General features: G+C 43.8%; 1 protein-coding gene across 1 annotated transcript in view; it reads left to right on the top strand.

The window, feature by feature from the left end:
- The first annotated feature begins 9,798 nt into the window (after positions 1 to 9,798).
- RGS3 (regulator of G-protein signaling 3) overlaps positions 9,799 to 15,956 on the top strand; it is a 136,978-nt gene continuing 130,820 nt past the window's right edge. Inside the window, 1 exon segment of the mRNA XM_011998501.1 lies at positions 9,799 to 9,945. The gene's annotated coding sequence lies outside the window, so the exon portion shown is untranslated.

Raw genomic sequence — 15,956 nt, 5'->3', positions numbered from 1 at the left:
CTCCCCCTCCTCCCCCTCCTCCTCCTCCTCCTCCTCCTCCTTCTCCTTCTTCTTCTTCCTCTCTTGCCCACGCTGGAGTGCAATAGTGTGATCATAGCTCACTGCAGCCTCAAATTCCTGGGCTCAATCAATCCTCCCACCTCAGCCTCCCGAGCAGCTAGGACTACAGGCATGCACCACCATATCTAGTTACTTTTTAAATTTTTTTTGTAGAGATGGGTCTTGCTATTATTTATATACCCAGGCTGGCCTCAAGCCATCCTCAAACCATGCGCTCACCTCGGCCTCCCAACTTGCTGGGTTTATAGGCATGAGCCACTGCACTCAGCCTGTTTTTTTCTTTCAATACATTAAAGATACTGCTTCCCTGTCTTCTGGCACATAGTTTCTGATGAGAAGTCTGATGTCATTCTTATTTTTGCTCCTCTGCATGTAATGTGTAGTTGTTTTTTTTTTCTGGCTGCTTTTAAGATTTTATCTTTTTCACTAGTTTTAAGCAATTTGATAATGATGTACTTTTAGGTTTCTTCATGTTTCTTCTGCTTAGAGTTCATTGACTTTGGATTTTTGGGGTTTATAGTTTTCATCAAACTTGGAAAAAGCCCAACCACTATTTTTTTTTTTTTTTTTTTTGAGACGGAGTCTCACTTTGTCACCCAGGCTGGAGTGCAGTGGTGTGATCTCGGCTCACTGCAAGCTCCGCCTTGTGGGCTCACGTCATTCTCCTGCCTCAGCCTCCCGAGTAGCTGGGACTACAGGCACCCACCACCTCGCCTGGCTAATTTTTTTGTATTTTTAGTAGAGATGGGGTTTCACTGTGTTAGCCAGGATGGTCTCGATCTGCTGACTTCGTGCTCCACCTGCCTCAACCTCCCAAAGTGCTGGGATTACAGGTGTGAGCCACCGCGCCTGGCCCACTGTTTCTTTAAATGTATTTTCTGTCCCCTACTTTCTTCTGGGATTCCAGTTATTATACATATCTATTCCAGTTAATAATAGGTATCTATTAGGCTGCTTAAAGTTGTCCCACAGCTCACTGATGATCCATTTATTCATTTATTTTGGTCTTCTTTGTGTTTAATTTTGGGTGGTTTCTACTGCTGTGTCTTTGAGTTCACTGATCTCTTTTTGTGCAGTGTCTAACCCACTATTAATCCCACCTTTTGTGTTTTTTATCTCAGGCATTATATTTTTCATCTCTAGTTGTTCAATTGTGTCTTTTATATATATATAAATTTACATATATAAATATATTTATTATAATATATACAATATACTCATATAATGATTATATAATATAATAAATATATATATCTTCCATGTCTTTACTTAACATATTCTTTTTTTACTTTTATTTTTAAACAGGGTCTTGCTCTGTCACCCAGGCTGTGATTATAGCTCACTGCAACCTTGAACTCCTGAGTTCAAGCCATCCTCTCATGTAGCTAGGACCACAGGCATGTGCCATCATGCCCAGCTAATTTTAAAAGTTTTTGTACAGATGGGGTCTAAGTTGCTCAGGCTAGTCTCAGATTCCTGGCCTCAAGCCATCCTCCTGCCTCAGCCTCTCAATGTGCTAGGATTACAGGTGTGAGCCACCACACCTGGACTACTTAACATGTCATTTCTGAGTTGGTTTCTATTGATTTTCTCCTTATTGTGGGTCATATTTTTTCTGCTCTTTGCCATATCTGTTCACTCTTTATTAGATACCAGATGTTACAAATTTTACCTTTTTGGGTTCTAGATATTTTTATATTCTTACAAGTATTCTTGAGTTTGTTCTGGGATGCAGATAAGTTACTTAGAAACAGTTTGATCCTGGCTGGGTGTGGTGCATGCCTGTAATCCCAGCACTTTGGGAGGCTGAGGTGGGTGGATCACTTGAGGTCAGGAGTTTGAGACCAACCTGGCCAACATGGTGAAACCCCGTCTCTACTAAAAATACAAAACTTAGCCAGGTGTGGTGGCATATGCCTGTAATCCCAGCTACTTGGGAGGCTGAGGCATAAGAATCGCTTGAACCTGGCAGGTGGAGGTTGCAGTGAGCTGAGATCATGCTACTGCACTCCAGTCTGGGCGACAGAGCGAGACAGTCTCAAAAAAACAAAAACAAAAACAAAATCAAAAACAGTTTGATCCTTTTGGGTCTTGATTTTAAGTTTTTTTCGTTTGTTTATTTGTTTGTTTTTTTAGATGGACAAGTGCAGCATTTAATCTAGGGCTGATTATTCTCCACAGCTGAGGCAAGACCTTTCTGAGTATTCTATCTAACACCTTCTAAGGAATTAGAAGGTCTTCCCACTCGGTTGATGAGCTTAAGAACTATTCCTGGCCCTGTGTGAGCTTTAAAAATTGTTCCCTATAATTCTTTGGTGGTTCTTTCCCCAGCCTTGGGATACTTTCCTCAAACTCATGAGCTCATTAGCACTTAGCTGAAGATGTGAGTGGGGACCCTCTGGAGACCTCTGGGGCTCTCTCTTTGTGTGACTGCCTCCTCTCTGGTACTCTGCCTTGGAACTCTAGCTGCCTTGGCCTCCTGAACTTCTCAGTTCAGGGATTTGGGGTTGGCCTGAGTTCCCTCTCCCTCTTGGAAAGTCTGTCCTGGGAATAAGTTGGGCTGATCACAGGGCGCAGCTTGTCTGTTTTCTGTTTCTCAGGGATCACTGTTCTTCATTGCCTCATGTACGATATCTTAAAAACCATTGTTTCATGTATTTTGTCCAGTCTTTTAGTTGTTTCAGGTGAAGGGAAAATCCAGTTCCTGTTATTCCATCTTGGCTAGAAGCAGAAGTCTATATTGTTTTTTAATTTTGAAAAACTGAGGGCCTCTGGAATGTAGGATTATGCCAGGCCAAGTTCTCATTATCAGGCCAGGAAAAGCAGCTCTTGAAGAGGCTGAAAGGGCTTCCAGCCTAACTGTGAGGGCGCTGAGTCATTCTAGCAGAGACGGGGCACTCTGCTTTTCTGTTTCTTATCAAGTCTTTAGCTTTTATCTTTGGACTTAACTTACTAGTTCACATTCCTTTGGTGGTGAAGGTTTGGTCTTTTCCACTTTGAAGCAGTATCTCTCAGCTTACACTTGAAATCTTGAATCTTTTACTTGGTTCTCTTCAGTCCCTGTTTGTGTATTTAGGTCACTAGAGGCTTTTACATCTGGGGCAAATTAAAGTTCCTCAGTGATATTTACAGCAACCAGCATCTGTTCCTGTAGAGAACAATTAACCCAAAGATACTATGTTGTTCTACCTTGAAGATGACTTGCAGAGACACTTTTAAAAGGCAAATCCTTCATTTCAAGGGTGAATAAAATACCACTTAATAAAGCATTCCAGCTGGTTAAATTTAGGACATGAAAAAAAACCCGCCCCAAGAATATGGTCTGGCTTTGAGCCCAGGGTGTTTTTCCTTTTAGAGTAAATGTGGTACCTTTTCATTCATGTGAAGTCGTTGCCCCCCAGCATTTTATTTCGGGATGAAAGGTCAGCAGGGACTGTCTTGTTGCTAAATCTAATGGACACTTCTCAGTTATTAACCTACTGGACCTCTTAACAATATTTGACACTGTTGACTGTTATTTCCTTCTTAATACATCCCTTGACTTTTCCTTCCCCTTTCTGGCCTTTCTTCCTCTGCCTGTTTTTTCAGTTGGTACGATTCTTGGTTCTGTCTTGAGCTTTCTCACATTAAACATTCCCTGTGGGCTGTCTTATGCATGCCTATGGCCTCACAGGGAATTCCTAAATCTATATTTCTAGCCTAAGTATTTTTTGCTGAGCTTCAGTCCATTGTGTTCAACTCTTCACTTGACATCTTCACTTGGGCGGCACGTGGGTCACTCAACCTTAGCAGGCTCACAGTTGAACTCATCCATTCTCCCCTCAGTTCAGCCCTGCCTCCCATGTTCTTCATCTCTGTAAAGGGCACTTCTAAACAATTTCTCAAGCCAGAATTCCTTGCATTCCATCTTCTACTCAATCACCATGGCCTATTGATTCTATCTCTTTCCATCCCTACTGCCATTTCACTAGTTTGGTCATTGTCATCTTTTACCTGGATGACTAGAAAAGACTTCTAAGAGCAATTTTTGCTTCCAACCCTCATGTCATGCAAATGCCCCCACCCCTAACCAATTCATTTTTTTTTTTTCATATTCTAGCCAGAGCAATCTTTCTAAAATGTGAATTAAAGGCTGTTGAGATCTTGCTTAAAATCTTTGACAACTGCTGTATGCTCTTAAAATAAAGCCCAGGCTCCTTATAATAAAATATGAAGCCCAGTATGATTTTTTTTTTTTTTTTTTTTGGAGATAGAGTTGCACTTTTGTCTTCCAGGCTGGAGTGCAATGTGGCGACCTCGGCTCACTGCAACCTCCTTCTCCTGGATTCAAGCCATTCTCCTGCCTCAGCCTCCCGATTAGCTGGGATTGCAGGCATGCACCACCACACTGGCTAATTTTGTATTTTTAGTAGAGATGGGGTTTCACCATGTTGGCCAGGCTGGTCTCGAACTCCTGAACTCAGGTGATCCACCCGCCTCAACCTCCCAAAGTGCTGGGATTACGGGCATGAGTCATCACGCCTGGCTGAGGCCCTGTATGATTTGGCCCCGTTTGCCTTTTTGCATATTACTGATTCCCTCACATTCTAAGTTCCCTACCACATTTCCCATTGTTCAGTTCCTCAAACGTACAACATCCCCTCTCACTTTCTGGCCTTTAAATGTTTTGTTCTTTCTGCCTGCAACCCTTCCTTCCTCTCCTATACTTGGCTAACTCATCCTGCAGGTGACTTTCTTTGGACAGTCTTCCCCGATCTCCTTTATCATCTTGGTCTGCCTAGCTCCCCAGATTAAGTGAAATGTTATTCTGTGCTTCCGGAGGTTGCTGTGTTTCCTCTATTGTAATGCTCACCCAATCTCTCACTTGACTATAAACTCCATCTTGTTCACTGCTATACGTGTCCCCAGTGCCCAGTTACAAGGCTCAGCTCCATAGGTGCTTAGCAAACACTTGTTGAATTGAACTTTAATGTATCAGTAGCCACAGAAGTCTCAGTCCTGCTAGACTGCCGCCTCGCCACTCTGAGCAGGAGGACTGCTGGGAGAGATGGTATTCTATAATGGTTCTCTTGCTGGGAGCTGGCTTTTTGTTTCCCCACTGTTTATTTACTAGCTTAGCAACCTGATTCAGTTAACAACTCTGCATCTTTGTTGCTTCGTATATACATACAAATGCTTGAACTTTCTGAAAGCAAATGATGTGACCAGATTTTTTTTCTTTTTTATTTCCTTGGTTACTAGAAAACCCAGGTAGTTTTCAAGGCAAATTCTATAAGACCTTCAAGAAACAGATGATGCCAATGCAATTTTGGCTATTTCAGAACCTAGGAAAAAAATGAAGGGTTGTCAGCGCTAGGTAGGAAACTAGACAAAGACAAAAACCAAATAAGGTTAGAAACAGGAAACTATAGACAAAAGGTCAAAGGTAAAAATCCCAACATAGACCAATTTGACTGATAACTATAGATGTAAAAATACTAATAAAATATTAGCAAACCAAATCCCACAGTATATGCATGATCAAGTTGGCATTGATCTCAGAAATGCAAAGATGGTTCAAATTTTGCATATTACTAATTGTAAAATTTGCAAATTTATACAACCAGTTTGCAATGCTTTTCTCTTATAATTTAAAATATCTTTGTATCTTGGCTTTCTTTCTCTTTCCTAAAGCTGTTTATTTGTAGTTTTCTTTTTATACATTAGTCAATTGTATTTCCTTTCTTGTACAATGCTTATTCATGTTCTTTGGTACATCTGTCTTTTTCTACTTGACTTATAAGATTTCTTTGTACATATTTGCCATATATTTTTTAAACATTTTAAATTCTTTTTTTTTTTTTTGAGATGGCGTTTCACTCTTGTCACCCAAGCTGGAGTGCACTGGCGCGATCTCAGCTCACTGCTACCTCTTTAACTTTATTTCCTTTTAAAATTTCCTTCTGGCTGGGCTCAGTGGCTCACACCTGTATTCCCAGCACTTTGGGAGGCCAAGACGGGCGAATCACAAGGTCAGAAGATCGAGACCATCCTGGCTAACAGGTGAAACCCCATCTCTACTAAAAATACAAGAAATTAGCGGGACGTGTTAGCGGGTGCCTGTAGTCCCAGCTACTCAGGAGGCTGAGGCAGGAGAATGGCATGAACCTGGGAGGTGGAGCTTGCAGTGAGCCGAGATTGCGCCACTGCACTCCAGCCTAGGTGACAGAGCGAGACACTATCTCAAAAAAAAATTTTTTTTCTTCTGAATTAGCTTATTCCTCTTCTGACTTTTTGAAATGAATTTTTAGTTAAAACACTTTAAATCTTTGTTATTTTCTAAATAAATTATCCCCTTGAACTTTCTACTCTATTCCATTGATCTGTCTTTTCTTTCTAGTTTTATTTTCTAGTTTTATATTATTTAACACCATTTAACATCTGGTAGTCCAAATTCCCTTTATTATTATTTTTCTAAGTTTTCTTGGTTATTATTGGGCTAGATGATATCTTAAAGTTACTAAGATTCTTTGAGAGTTATTATGAAAATGCACCCAAATAAATCCATTTAGTCCCTTCCTTTCAAAACTCAAGTATTCCTTATTCTTCCAGATATAGTCAGTCTTTAAAAAAATGCCTAAAATCCGCCCGCCTTGGCCTCCCAAAGTGCTGGGATTACAGGCGATCGAGATCATCCTGGCTAACACAGAGAAACCCTGTCTCTACTAAAAATACAAAAAATTAGCTGGGCATGGTGGCAGGCACCTGTAGTCCCAGCTACTTGGGAGGTTGAGGCAGGAGAATGGCGTGAACCTGGGAGGTGGAGCTTGCAGTGAGCCGAGATCGTGCCACTGCACTCCAGCCTGGGCGACAAAGCGAGACTCCATCTCAAAAAAAAAAAAAAAATGCCTAAAATCATTGCTTGATACTTTATTAAGTGCTTCAAATCAATCTGTGTATATGAATATGGTATATATGTAGTGTATGTGTTTTGTGTGCATATGTCTGTGTGATGTGTGTGCTTATATATATGCATAGGATGCATATATAATGTGTGGGGTGTGTTTGTATATGTATGTGAGGTTTGTATGTAGTGTGTTTATGTATGTGTATATGTGCATATGATGTGACTGTGTGTGTACATGGGATATGTTAAGGTATGTGTATTTATGTGCACAGAGTATATTATTGTTATAATCTGTGTGGTATGATGATGTATGTGTGGAGCGTGTGTGGACATGTGTGAGGTGGAAGAGCCCCAGGGGGTGCGAGAATGCTCAGAACATGTGAAAAAGCCAGGCTTGGTCAAACTCTCCTGCCTTCTTGGGGAAAGCAGGGCCATGACCATGAGCTTTTCTGGATGTTGCTTGTGGACAGCAGTGTGGGTTAATAGCGCCAGTATCTCCTGAAGTGCCCTGCCCAAACTTCCACTCACCTCTCTCCTCCATCTCTTGAGGAAAGGGTAATCGACCTGTCCTTTTAGGAAAAGGAAGCTTCCAGCATGCTACTAAGTAAAGGAGCCTTACTGGTGGTGGTGAAGGTGATATCACCAGAGGGGCCAGCTCAGGATCAGGCTGGCCTTGCAGTCTTCCAACTGAATAGGTTAGCTGCTGAGTGGGGCAGGAATCAGGAGGGGACCTACAAAGCAGTGGGATCTTTGTTCCCATTACTGGGTGTAAGTGCCCAGTGTGGGCCTCGGTCTTTTCTCTCCTAGGTCACATTCAGACAGCACACCTCTGCCCAGTTCTCTTTCTGGATCTCACCCTCCTGAGTGTTGCACCTGCAGGTTGCTCACAGCCTCCTGAGTCCAATATAGTCTCCCCTTTGGGAGGAGGCTCTACAGTGGTCCCTGGCAAAGTTGTGAAGAGGTGACTGCCATCTTGGGCACATCACCTTTCCTTTCCCTGTGGGCCTTGCTTGGCTCTGTTTCCTGAACACCATGCTTTCTAGTTCCTCCTGGGAGTAAATACCCCTTGCATGGGGCATCTTCAGGCCAAACTCATGCTCCCATCTTGCTCCTGCAGGTCTGCCACGTCTCTGTGCTCAGTGTCCTGTCTACATCCTGTAGCTTGAGCCTGAGGTTGCCCATATTCCCTGGTTGGATGGAGTGACTGAGCCCTGATATCACTCTACCCAGAAGAGATGAGTGAACTCAAACTTCTCCAGCCAGGAAGAGGATCAGGCATGCCCAAGTCCAGGGTGCAGGTAAGTCCATCTGTCATTGGCTTGAGGCTAGGAGAGTGGACCTGCTCTTGTTAAAGGCAGTGTTCACTGTGTGTGTGTGTAACTGGGGTTGGAGGGGGAGAGCGGGGTGGGGGGTACAGTAAAGAGCAGGGCAGGACTTCACGAAGTGCCAGGATTCAAACAATCCTATGGCATTTATGTGACTTGTCACCAGTTTGCTGATTCAGGGCTCCTTCTCCAGTTTCTGTTCCTCACTGGTGGCCACCTGACCCTGTGGCGTTTGCTCTCTGCACCTGCTGTTGGCCATGGGGCAGATGTGGAGGCCAAGGAAGAATAGGACAATGGTGTTTAGGGCAGACAGGCCTGGGTTCAAATTTCAGCTGTGCCTATTCCTAGCTCTACAAACCTTGGGCATGTCACCTGTCTTCTCTGCCTGAGGTTCAGATTTCTTCCTGGTAAATTGGGGCTAATACTTATTAGACATACTGTGAAGATTAACTGAGATGATTTGTGTAAATTGCCCAGCTCAGCCTCTGGCATCTGGTACTCAACACATAACTCTTCTCTTCACTTTCTCTCTTGCATCTCCCCATCTTGTTTTTGAGTGGATCACTGAACCACAAATATCCACTTGGCGATGAAGTCTGGGGAACAGGGACAAATACCAACACTTCCCATTTTTAGATTTACGAGACTAACAGCTTTCCTTCCCACAGTGGCAACAGTCAGAGATTTGCAGAGCAGATGTCTTGGTGTGAAACTGCTACCCGGAGGTGTCCTGTAAATGTTTGCCGACAAAGCAGCACAGGGGTTGACCTTCCAACTCTGCCTCACTGCAGCAGGCTGGGGGATTCGCCCATCCCCTCTGTTTCCTGTGCCTTCCTCTTTCTCAGAGGCTGTGGGCCTGTCCTGCTGTCCGGTGGCATCAGGCTGTGGGATGGGGGGCCATCAGGTTGGTTGGAGCAAGCTGCTCCCATCTGGACCCGTGTCAGGCAGCACTTGTTCAAGAGGAGGCTCAAGAGAGTGATCCAGGACGCAGGGTTTGGGAAGAGGATGCAGCCTGGTGGGGGGCAACTTGTCCAAGCGCAGAGAACACTTCTCCAAACCTCATTGCCCTGGACCATCGGGTGCTCCTTTGCCTTTGCTTGGATCTAATGATTATAGGTATGAGCTTCAAAGCAGGTTATAAACCCGACTAATTGCTGGTCTAGGAGAGCTGGACCAGGAGGCCAAGCCTGCCCAGAGTAGAGTGGGCACCCTGGACTGGGGCCTCTCGTGGGACTGGCCCTTCAAACTGGGAGCGCGGTGCTGGGGCCGGGAGCCCCGGGGTGGCCGCACAGTCCTGCCGGCTCCTGGGGTGGCTGCCCTCTTTGCTCAGCGCGGATCGGCGGCGCCGCCTCTCCCAACCCGGCCCTGCGCTGCTCTGGCAGGTGGAACTCTCCCCATTCAAACCTGCGCGGGCCAATCAGGGCCGGGCGCGCCCGGGCCGTTCCAACGCGCGGGGCAGCCCTGCCTCCCGCTCGCGCTCCTCCCGCCCTGGAGACTCCGGCGCAGGGGGCGGTGAGCCTGCTGCCTCGGTTACTGGGGAGCAACACAGACGCCTTAGGTTGCAGGCACTCCTGTCCGAGTCGCAGTGGGACGCCATGGAGCGCTCCCTGCACCGCGTCTCCCTCGGGAGCCGGCGTGCCCACCCGGACTTGTCCTTCTACCTCACCACCTTTGGTAAGTGCCCGCTGGGGCCGGCAGCAGGGGCTGCCTCACCCTGTTCCCAGCGCCCGGAAATGCAGCCCCTCGTGGTGACAGGCGAGGCTGGGAGCAGGTGCTCTTTCTATCTGGGGTCACCTTCTCTGGCCCCTTTCTCCTGTGACTGCCCAGGAGGGGCTCAGGGCACAGGCTCAGTCCAAGCAAGCTGCTGGACACCACCTGCTGTCCGACCATGGGTGCCAACTGCAGTTGGTTCTGCCTCACTTGGCTGGAATAATCACACTCTAGTTAATCTTTCAGAGACCCGGGTTGTCACCACTGAGTTTCTCATTAGCAAGCAGCTCAGGTTAAATCAAGGTCTTGTTATAGCAACAGGAGATCTCATTCACCCACTTTCCTTTGGCTCAGGGAGCGGACAGGTGCTGGATCCTTTGGCTCTGCTGCCTTGCAGGCTCACCTTGGAGGCTGCAATCTGACTTTGTTGGGTATCTGAGCCACAGTGGAGATGGGAGAATTCTCTCCTCCAAGACAGAACAATCCCTTAGGAGGGTCCCAGGGCTGCCTCAGGGTTTGAGGTGGAAAGAAATGAACAGCAGGCCTCACTCCCAAGCCCCTAGGTAGCAGACTGAGTTCCCCCAAATAACAGCTGGGCGGCAGCTGCCCAAAGGCCTGGACAAACCTGTCCTTCCTGATAGCCATAGTAAAGATAACAACCCTACCCTAGAGGGTAGCCCTTCATTTCCTCACTGGTCCTGCAACTCTCTGTGGAGAGGGGTTATTTTTCCTCTGTGAAGACTTGAAACTAAGAAGTCTTCCATGAGCCAGTGGCAGAGTTGGTAGCTGAGCTTAAGCCTTCAAGAGATGACCTGTCCAGCGCATTTTTGTTTGAACTTGCATACAATTTCCTTCTAAAGGTTGGGGCTGTTATTGCAACATAACTGGACATTGCCCAGCTTTCAAAGACAGACTGCCCAAGGAGTTGGTCCCTCCCTGGGGTTCCTGGCTTTTCTACTTTCAGGCTTACTCCTGCCCAACACACTTGGTTTTCCACAACCTGATTTTTTTCCCTAGGGGTAGAGGGAATGATGGAAGAGCAATGGCTTGGCCCCTTGAAATTGCCTGACGTCTGGCAGCAGGAATTCTCTGGTCCAGTTGGTGGAAGATAAAGGGCAATAAACTAGCCATCATTTGTTGAGCACTTACCATTGCCATTCCTTATGTCAAGTGTTTTACCTGCATTATCTCACTTAATGCCCCAGCCTAGGAGGCAATTCCTGCTAACCCCATTGGGATGCAGGGCTCTATGAGACAAGGGTGGTTTCCAGGATGATCTGTGTTGGCTGGGCTAGGAGTGGTCAGGAAAGGGTGTCAGGGAGCTGTGAGGCCTTCTTACCTTAGCTGTGTCCTGATTAAAAAGTAAAAATGTGTTTGCTTTTTTCCTCCTTATTATCATGGTAACATGTGTTTACTGCTGAAAACTTAGTTAAAAGAAGAAAGTGAAAATCACTTGTAATCTGACTTCCCAGGGAGACAGACCACTGTTAACTTTCTGATTTATATCCTTCCATGCTTATTTCCATACCTATTTCTCTGTGTGTGTGTGTGTGTGTGTGTGTATTTAGACATCAAATTTCAATACAATTGAGATCAAGTTTGTATGGACAATTTTGTAACCCATATATTTTCCTTAGTGGCCTGATGTGAATATTTCCTTGCATTGGTCCATGTTCTTCTATTGGATTAATCTCCCTGCCAGATCTGGGAAGTTGGGGAGGATTCAGGCCCCACAGGGAGTGGATCTTCCTGCCCAGCCATGGCCTCAGGGCTGAGTCCGATGGGTATCAGGGAAGGTTGCTGCTTGAAGAAGTGGCTGTGACCTGAGTGTGCAGGAGGCAGGCAGGAGCCTGGGTGGGGTGGGAAGCCACCTGCTCTTATTTGTGCAGGCTCCTCTCACATCTCTCATGAGAGTATTTGAGAAATACTCTCCTGTTTCCTGCACTGGCTGTGTTTCCCTGGGTGCCATTTGTCGTGGTGCCCCTCTTTCAGGCTGCTGATTTTCTTTATCCACTATGATCTTTGCTGATCTGCTTATGAGCAAAGATTCTTATCAGTGGTTTCCAAACCTGGCCAAATATCAGAAGCATGTGGGGAGCCTGTTAAAAATACACAGATTCCTAGAATCTTCTTCTGGAGACTCTGGTTTAATAGGTCTGGGGTGGAGCCTGAGAATATGAACATTTAAGAAGCCACAGAGTGTTCTGACTGTCATCCAGGTTTGGAAGCTATGGATTCAGCATCAGTTTTGTAGCCAGTGGGGACCACTTTTACTGTGAAGGTTTTGGCTAAGTTTTTCAGTCCACTGGCCTTTCCTTAACATAGTAGGTAGCCCCTGGCCTTATACAGTGAGCTTTGCCTTGGTAGAACCAGGTGAAGATGTTGCTTAACTGGTAGTTTCCTGAACACAGACATGTAAAGGGAGCGTAATCATCTATGGAAATATAAAGAGACAAAACTGTTTTGATCCGAATTCCCTTTGGGGAGAGTATTGGATTATATATATATATATATATATTTGTGTGTACACATGAACACAACCCCTTGTCCCCCCAAAGGGGTATGTTTAAGTGACATTATTGAAAGACACTGCCTTCTGAGGAGGTGGCCTTACTTCAGGAGAAGGGACTAGGCAAGTTGAAGCTAGGATCCAGCTACTCTAGAGGAATTTTTTTCTTTATTGTAAAAACTGATGTAATGTGAAGTCATTGTAGGTATACATAATATTTTTCTCCAGGATTATGTATTTTCTTTTGATTAGGATATTTGCTGGTTTTTCTTGTAATAGCTTTATTGAGATATAATTCAGATATATGCAATTCACTCATTTAAACCATACAATTCAATGGTTTTTAGTATATTCACAGAGTTGTGTAACTATTATCACAATTTTAGAACATTTTCATTCCCTCAAAAAGGGATATTATGCTCTTTAGCTTGTACCATCATCCCTTGTCCCCAGCCCTAAGCAATCACTATTCTCTCTCTCTCTAGATTTGCCTATTCTGGACATTTCGTATAAATGGAATCGTATGTTTTTTTGTGACTGACTTCTTTCACTTAGCATAATGTTATAGCAGATATCAGTACTCCATCCATTTTTATGGCTGAATAGTATTCATTGTATCGATATACCACATTTTAAAAATTTATTCATCTGGTGATGAATATTTTGGTTGTTTCTCCCTTTTGACTATTGTGAATAATACTGCCATGAACATTTGTGAACAAGTTTTTGTGTGGACAAATGTTTTCATTTCTCTTCATATACACACAGTATATACCTAGGAGTAGATTTGCTGGGTCCTATGGTAACTCTGTGTTTAACTATTTAGGGAGCTGCCAAACTCTTTTCCAATGTGTGTGTATCATTTTACGTTCCCATCAGCAGTGTATGTGGGTTTTGGTTTTTCCACATCCTCACCAACACTTCTTATTATCTGACTTTTTAATTCTAGCCATCCTAGTGGGTATGAATTGATGTTCATTATAGTTTCGATTTGCATTTCCTGATGACCCATGATGTTGAACATCTTTTTCATGTGCTCATTATTTATATATCTTCTTTGGAGAAGAATGTATTCAGATCTTTTGTTCATTTTAAAATTGGGCTCTTTGTCTTGTTATTATTGAGTTGTAAGATTTCTTTGTATATTCTAGATGCAAGCTCCTGAACAGATATATGATTTGCAAATATATTCTCTCAATCTGTGGGGTTTTTTCACTTTCTTGATAGTGTTCATTGAACCCCAAGCTTTTTTTTTTGGGATGGGGTCTTGCTCTGTTGCCCAGGCGGGAGTGCAGTGGCACGATCATGGCTCCCCTTTGACCATGCAGCTTTGACCGTCTGTGCTCAAGCGATCCTCTCACCTGAGCCTCCTGAGTAGCTGGTACTATAGACTTGCACCACCATAGCTGGCTAAATTTTCTTATGTAAAAAAAACTTTGTAGAGATGAGTTCTCCCTATGTTGCCCAGGCTAGTCTTGAACTCATGGATTCAAGCAATCTCCTGCCTTGGCCTCCCAAAGTGCTGGGATTATAGGCATGAACCACTGTGCCCAGCCAGAACCCCAAACATTTTTAATTTTGATGAAGTTCAATTTACTTTTTCTTCTGTTACTTGTACTTTGTGTTATATCTCAGAATTCACTGCCAAATCTAAGGTTCTGTCAGTTACCAAGAGATTTACCTGTATGTTTTCTTCTAAGAGTTTTGTAGTTTTGACTCTTATATTTGGGTATTTGATCCACTTTAAGTTAATTTTTGTGTATGGTATGAGGTAAGAGTTCAGCTTCATTCTTTTGTGTGGCTATCCAGTTGTCCCAGTACCATTTGTTGAAAATACCATCATTTCTCTGTTGGATGATCTTGGTACCTTTATTGAAAATCAATTGCCCATAGACCCACGGGCTTATTTCCAGGCTCTTAATTCTATTCCATTGATCTGTCTGTTATCATTCCAGTATCACACTGTCTTGATTACTATTGCTTTGTAGTAAATTATGAAATCAGGTTGTGTAAATCCTCCAATTTTTTTCTTCTCTTTTAAGATCATTTTGGCTGTCCTGGGTCCCTTGAGTTTCCATATGAATTTTAGGCATAATATTTTATACAGAAAATAAAAAACCCAAGTTTGCAAAAATGTTGGATAAATAGTTTTAAAATATCATCTTGAAGGGATACCAACTTATTAGTTTGACTGATGAATCAGAGACCTGTGGTCTCTGAACCAAATTTTTAACTTGCTTGGGATCTCTAGTCACCTGGATGTGGTGAGTGGTCAGGAGAGAGAATAGGTTGCCTTTTCTACAGGATATCTGGATCTGGAGATGATGGGCAAGCTGGACATGTTCTGAGGTCCACAGGTGGCTGTGCACATTTGGTGACACAACGCACACAACGCAAATTCTTTAGAAATGCCAGCCCCCTGTAAACCTGCAAAATGAAAGCTGTCGGGAGCAGCTATAAATGCAGGCTCTAGAGGACTGCCTGGAGTCCCTGATTTGCCAGAGGGAAGTTGGGAAGATGTGGTTCTGGAGACAGAGTAGACTTAGGAGTGTCATTGATTTGCTTGGCATTGTAAATTTTTTTTTTTTTTCCCTCATGTTTGTTGTGTTGGCACAATGTTAGCTGGGGCCCGTTCCACTCCTGTCTCTGTCTCTCTTTAGAAGCCATGGAGATAAATAATTCATTTTCTGTAGTGAGAGTGAAGCTTAGGAACAGATGCCAGCCAGCTGCGTTGTGTGTTGGGCAGTGCACGGTCAGGCCTTGAGCTGGAGGCCTTCAACGTGTCCCTGCCAGCTGCCCCTGACTAGCACGTGTTTCCATTCCTGCTGCTCTGAGCCTGGGAGATTCCCTGGCATGGCTGGGGAAACCTATCCAACTGTTTCTCAGGAGCTCATCATTTGCTGGTCATACTTCTCAGTATTTGTTGGCTTTTATGTCATTCAGAGTCCATCTGCTCGGGAGCTTTCAGAAATTCCTCAAAGTTTCTGGCCTGTAAATAGCCCTTTGTCCTCTTTTCCCATTCGGCTTTGTATGTTCTTTTTAAACATTTAAAAATTTTTGAAATATTATACAGACAGACAGAAAAGTGTCCCCCCCAATAATGAGCAATCCAGTGACTTATCACAAAGGAAATACCTTTGTAACTTTCACCAGAGTCAAAAATTGAACATTTCTAGTATTCAGAAGACTTATGTTGATAATGTAGTTTTTTCTTTATCATTTACTTCAAAATATTTTCTAATTTTCATTGTCATTTCTTTTTCAATCCTTGGGTTAGTTAGAAGTATGTTTCTAAATTTCTAAATATTGGGGATTTTCTGGTAATATTTTTATATTTACTTTGCATTTTAGTCAGAGAATATAACCTCCATCCTTTTAATTCTTTGAAATTCATCAAGATTTACTTGATGGCTCAGCATAGAATTAGTTTTTTGTTGTTGTTGTTGTTGTTGTTTTGAGACTGATT

The sequence above is a fragment of the Mandrillus leucophaeus genome, unplaced genomic scaffold (genome assembly GCF_000951045.1).
Source record: "Mandrillus leucophaeus isolate KB7577 unplaced genomic scaffold, Mleu.le_1.0 Scaffold572, whole genome shotgun sequence".
Taxonomy (NCBI): Eukaryota; Metazoa; Chordata; class Mammalia; order Primates; family Cercopithecidae; genus Mandrillus; species Mandrillus leucophaeus.
This window is presented reverse-complemented; position numbering and strand designations above follow the sequence as displayed.